Source organism: Hemitrygon akajei, chromosome 17, assembly GCF_048418815.1.
Source record: "Hemitrygon akajei chromosome 17, sHemAka1.3, whole genome shotgun sequence".
NCBI lineage: Eukaryota > Metazoa > Chordata > Chondrichthyes > Myliobatiformes > Dasyatidae > Hemitrygon > Hemitrygon akajei.
This window is the reverse complement of record NC_133140.1, coordinates 60,227,082-60,233,081: the sequence shown is the minus strand read 5'-3', so window position 1 is coordinate 60,233,081 and position 6,000 is coordinate 60,227,082. Positions and strand designations below refer to the sequence as shown.

Below are 6,000 nucleotides of genomic sequence, written 5' to 3'. Positions count from 1 at the left end.
CCTTCCTCCAAGCTGTAGATCAGTGTGACTTGGAAATCTATCACCCTCCTCAATATTCAAAGTTGTTTGTCATTCCTTAGTACACAAATGTAAATGAGAATGAATTGAGTGTTACTTCAGATTCAATGTAGCATAAAAATCACAAGGGCAAAGGTTAAATTGAGAATGGAATGGAATCTTTAGAGTAGCACAATGAATAATATAAATTTGTAGAATTAGCTATTTGGTCTGTTCTGTTTGTCCAGGCTCTGTGAAAGAGCAATCAAGTCAGCGCCAGAGCCCAGTTTTTCTGCCCTTAAGTTTGCAGATTGAATTCTTCAAGTACATGTTTAATTGCTCTTGAAATATTATTGTGAGGCAAATGTTAATTTGGGTGAATACTTTGGCAGGAGTTGAAATATTGGAAAAAGAAAGACCACATGGATTCCCAGTCAAACCCATTTATTTCCATATTTCAAACCAATATGTGGGCTATTTGGACCTACCAGCTCAGCTGGAGTGCAATTTCAATTCCAATGAACTTATTGCTCAATTAGAGCGATTTCCACATGAATTTTGTAAGTGAATTTTGACTCCATGTGTTTCTTGAGAACTTCCCCATGAAAGTAAGGTGACAGGGTTGTAGACAATTTCTGGACTTGCGGTTTAACCAGGAACACTAAATGATTCCACTTTAAATTCCACTTCAAAATTTCAGCAAGGGGTTTTCAAGAATTTCAAACAAGAGAAAATCTGCGGATGTTGAAAATCCAAGGCGACACAGACAAAATGCTGGAGAAACTCAGCAGACCAGGCAGCATCTATGGAAACAGTCGACGTTTCAGGCAGGAACCCTTCATCAGGATCGTCTCATCTTTTTCCCCCGGTCCTGATGAAAGGTCTCGGCCCGAAAGGTAAAACGTGTACTAGGAAGTTATTTGGTGCGGTGCATCATATTTCATTCACGCTCTTCTCCTACTCGACCAAATCAATGCTATTACGCCACAATGTTTGCTCCAGTCGAGACCTACAAAAAACAGAGCGGAATCTCCACAAATGCTGATCTTTGACAATTGCTGGTGTCCTAGCAACAACAATAATCTTGCGCTGTCACGGGATTCCTGACGTCATTTCCGCCGGGTTCGCCTGTGACAGGTGACGTCACCGGGAGTTTCGTCGGCGGCGGTGGGGATATTGAATCGCCGAGACGGTGAGGTGAGACTGGCATGGCGGTGAGGGGATGCGGGGGTCTCAGTACCCGCGTACGATGCCTTTCCCTGACCCGATTAAAAGGGCACTGGGCCCCGATAGCGCATTTTCGACGGCTTTATTGACTGCGGTTTGTTTATGTTTCTGAACCCACTTCCGTGTTTCGGTACTTCCATGGCCTCTGAGGCCTAAAATCGGAAATCAAGGAAGCCTATCGCTTTTGTGTAAAGTTTGAACATTGCGCCGAGTTTGATGTTTCACCCTTCCAGAATAAGTGATAAACTTACGAGAGTAAACAGTTCAACTTTGAAGCTCAATTTGGTGTTTATCCCGATCGAGCTTGCGAAACTTCTCATTCCTTTGTTAGAGTAGAGATTGTCTTTAAAGTGGAGGTTTTAAGTTGAGACTTCGCAGAATTGTTTACTTGTGATGGTAAATTTCTAACGGTAGGGAGCTTTGTGTACGCGGTTCTTTCATCAAAGTTTTGTGCTTCTATTTTCAGAGACCTGAGCACAAAATATAGCTTGGCACAGCCTTTAAAATGAGATGTAAAGTTGTAGATGGGGATGAAGCTAATATTGTGAGGAGTAGCACTGTCCAGGCATGCTTTCAGCTTTTGGAGCTCAATATTGAATTCAGCATTTTGATATAATCAGTCATCCTATTTGTTTTGTTTGAAACATGCCAATTGTAATGCAAGGTCATCATTAGTAAGCGTTCACCTTAGATGACGTCATCCGGATTTTGGTTCCCACTCTATCACGGATATTCCTTTATTCTTTTCACCTCTCCCACTTGTTTTCACCTGAAAACTTCTCCAGTTCTAATAAAAGTTTTAACTGCAGAACCTTCCACAGACAGTGGCTGATCTGGTGGTCTTTGTTTTGTATTTCAAGTTGCTAGCATTACAAAAATTACAACTACTTTTGTAAAAAACACAAAATGCTGGCAGAACTCAGCAGGCCAGACAGCATCTATGGGAGGAGGTAGTGATGACATTTTGGGCCGAAACCCTTCATCAGGAGGAGATTTGTAATCTTCATCAGAAGATTACAAACTACTTTTGTAATCTTAGTTTACGGGAAAGGTATTTCATTCCTGCTTGTAGGACTTTGCTGTTTTCCCCACCTTTGTAATAGCAGTGGCTAAAGTTGTATGGTGGTTATGCAGTGGGTCCATAAAGAGAAAGAGCTACTTTGTTCTGATATAGAGTTTAGTGGTCAGAAGTCATCTGTGCATCTTGTAGACATCTGATATCATGTACATCCACTAAGCCATGTGGATGCACATGGTTAACTGTCCATACTGGGTATTTTTTCAACCTACATTTATCAAGCATGCAACTCTGAGATTTGTGTCTCTCTTCCCCCCCCTCCCCCCCCCCATCCCCTCTGCGGGTGGCCACGAAACAAAGAAATGCCATGGAACCCATTCAAGAAAACATCAGGCACCCAACATGCGAAAAGAGAACAAATTGTGCAAAGAGCAAGCGAGCAACACAGAATATCAAACATCAAACCAGGAGTTCTGTAGCATTCTGTCTCGTTCAACTGAGTGCTGCACTGCAGGGCCATTCCTTCACTGAAGGCGCCCTAGTCTGCATCAGTTGCCCCGATCAAACCATTTGAAAATGGCAAAAAAAACGGTAACCAAAATCCAGAAACACATGCAACATGAAGCTCAAAGTCTCCCAAAACTAGTCCACAGCCTCGCTGATAAATCCTCGCAATGTGGATCCTGCACTTTCCCCTGACAGCAGCCAGCAAGAGGAAGACTGGCCAAATGCAGGCAGGCAGTACCAAACATCCACCCGTCCTCCACTCTCCTTGTTAGCTCGATGCCTCAATCAAAGAGAAGCAGTGGAATTGATCACGGGGTTGTGCCCCATCTGCAGTTCGCACACTCTGCTCCAGACCTCACTGAAGTCCCTTGAAGACAGCAAAGCACTAAATCCCTCAATCATTCACGTGGAGCTGTGGGCAGTTTTCTGGAGTTAGGGTATAAAGCAAATATTAAGTTCAACGGCAGCCATTCTTCAGACATGAACATGGATTGTAGATTAAGTTTAAAATGCAGCCCTGAACAATGGTTTGGAGCTGTGGACGCCAGTTGATTGAAAACCAGACATTGCTGATTAGCATTCATTTTGGGTGTCTGGAGTATGGGTGTAAAGAAGGTGTATGAAAACTATATGTAACTGAAAGGAAGCATTGTACATACATTGTAACTATATAGAATTGTCCAGTTTTTACCTTTGATCTTTAGCATGTAAAATGTCATATAATATTAATTGAACAAGCCTCCTCTTCCAAGAGTGTTTGCTGCTCGATTTTGTTGAATAAAACACTTCTGTATCCACTAGCTTCAGTGTGTGTCTGGTGACTTTACACAACATGGGCCATCATAAGCAGAAATTGCCTTGTATATGTAGTAGCTCTTTGGGAATTATTTGATAGGCTGTTGTATCATCATGTTTTTGTTTTCAAAGGGATTGCATGGCAAGCACATTTATCATTTATATTAACGATCAATTGATAAGTAATTTGATGAAATTGGGTGGCAGAGGCTTTGCTGTTAGTTCCTTTACCACCTGCCATGGGTTTAGTCTGATAGAAATGCCTTTCAAAGATTGGTTACTGGCATCTGCCCTAACTTCACAATGTAATTCCAAGGAATTTAAATTATGGAGTTGTATTAAATTATTGGTTAGACATTGATGTTACTAAATTACAGCGAGCAGAAAATTTGCATCGACCTTGATTGACTAAAGACAAAGTGATCATTAAAAAGTTGTATCCTACCACTAGTCCAGTGTGCTGCTCAGACAGGATTTTAGCTGGAATCATTATTGGTGGCAATAGTAGTTAAAATCATGCAATCAATAGCACAGATGCCAATAACATTGTTGAATGCAGAATAAGAGTTAGTGTTTGAAATAGTGGCATTGTTAGTGCTTAGTAATAGATTCAGTAGATTGTGGAAATACAGGTGGATCCCGAGATGAAGGTAGATAAAATAGACACCTGCATGATTAAAATTGTACGTCTTCCTCAGCTTATGAACGCCCAGTTTATTCAGCCGTGTAAATAAGTGGAGGCCAGTGGGATTGATTTGCTGACTGCTATGGGACTGTAGGCATCCTGTCTGTGTGAGGAATTAGTTTGTGGCTTCATCTCAGACTTGTAACATTTCAAGGAACTGTACCCCACTGTAATCTGGGAAGGTGCATGGACCTTGTTTTCCCTTCTCCCATTTTGTATTTTTCTGTATATTTGCAACTTTGTGCTTTCTGTGTACTTTAGAATGTTTAAAAGGGTGGTAGCATACATTTCGTCCTCCAAAAGTGGGTAAAATTCGTGGGAGGGTGAAGAATTTGTTGCTTTTGTGAATATTGTTAAACTTAGAGCAATGTGGCAAAGACTGAAGAGGATGGTGATAATAAGCATAAGGTTTAAAGGCAAAAATGGTTCAGCAGAGTTAGATAAGGTGACAAAGTTAGTCATATGCAATGCTTGCAGCATAGTATTTGATTAGTTTTTCCAGCAAGGAAATAGAATAAACAGCACAGAAACGTAACAAAAATGTTTTACTTTTCTATGTAGAACAGTCTGTGTTCTAAGCCTTCCCTGGTAATGTTCTGCAACTCTTCCTTCACACATCATGGACTGCTACTTCACGCACACATGCTGCGTTCGTCAAATTCATCAACTTCCACCCTGTCCTTAAATTCACTTGGTTCATCTCTGATACTTCCCTTCCCTTTCTCGATATCTCTCCATCTCTGGAGACAAACTGTCGACCGACATCATTTATAAACCTACCGATTCCCATGGCTATCTTGACTATATCTCTTCACACCCTGTAAAAATGCAATTCCCTTTTCTCACTTCCTTCGTCTCCACTGCATCTGTTCCCAGAATGTGTGTTTTCTTTCCAGGACATCAGAGATATTCTCCTTGTTCAGAGAATGAGGTTTCCCTTCCTCCGCCATTGATGCTGCCATCACCCACATCTCCTCCGTTACCTGGACATCCGCGCTGTCTCAACGAGGCTAGAATTTTTGGAGTCCTTGCCTCCACATCCAACAAGTCATTCTTTGCAACTTCCACCATCTTCAAAGAGATCCTACCACCAAAAACATTTACTCCCACACCACCCCTCACTCTTCACTTTCTGCAGGAATCACTTCCTTTGTGATTCCATTGTCCATTCTTCCCTCTCCACTAATCTCTCTCCTGGCACTTATCCCTGTAAGTGCTATACCTGTCCATCACCTCCTCCCTCACCTCCATTCAGGGCACCAAACCTCCATCCAGGTGAGGCAACACGCCACCTGCGAATCTGTTGGGGCTGTCTGTTGTGCTTCCAGTGCTGCCTCCTGTACATTGGTGAGACCACTTTGTCGAACAGCTCTGCTCCATTTGCCAACAGCAGAATTTCCTGGTTCCAGCCATTTTAATTCCTATTCTCATTCCTGTTCCGACATGTTGATCCATGGCCACTTTTTGTGCCACCATGAGGTCACTCTCAGGTTGGACGAGCAACACCTCATATTCCATGTAGCCTCCAACCCAATGGCATGAATATTGATTTCTGCTTCCATTAGAATAATATTGCTCCCCTTTCCCTCTTCTTCTATCATATGCTCTGGCTACTAACCTCTTCTCACCTGCCTATCACCTCCTTCTGATGCCCCTTCTCTTTCTCCTATGGTCCATTCTCCTTTTGTATCAGATTCATTCTTCTCTAGCCCTTTATCTTTCCCACCCATGTGGCTTCACCTGTCACCTAGCTAGTCCTCCTTCCCCACTC

At 42.3% G+C, this 6,000-nt stretch overlaps 1 protein-coding gene across 4 annotated transcripts in view; it reads left to right on the top strand.

Moving 5' to 3' along the window:
- Nucleotides 1–1,109: 1,109 nt before the first annotated feature.
- Nucleotides 1,110–6,000, top strand: part of ist1 (IST1 factor associated with ESCRT-III) — a 29,042-nt gene continuing 24,151 nt past the window's right edge. For 2 of the 4 annotated variants that reach the window (XM_073070259.1, XM_073070256.1), the window contains exon 1: nt 1,110–1,194. The gene's annotated coding sequence lies outside the window, so the exon portion shown is untranslated. Of the gene's footprint in view, nt 1,319–6,000 lie in introns of all 4 variants that reach the window. The other 2 variants (XM_073070258.1, XM_073070257.1) reach the window with 2 other exon arrangements.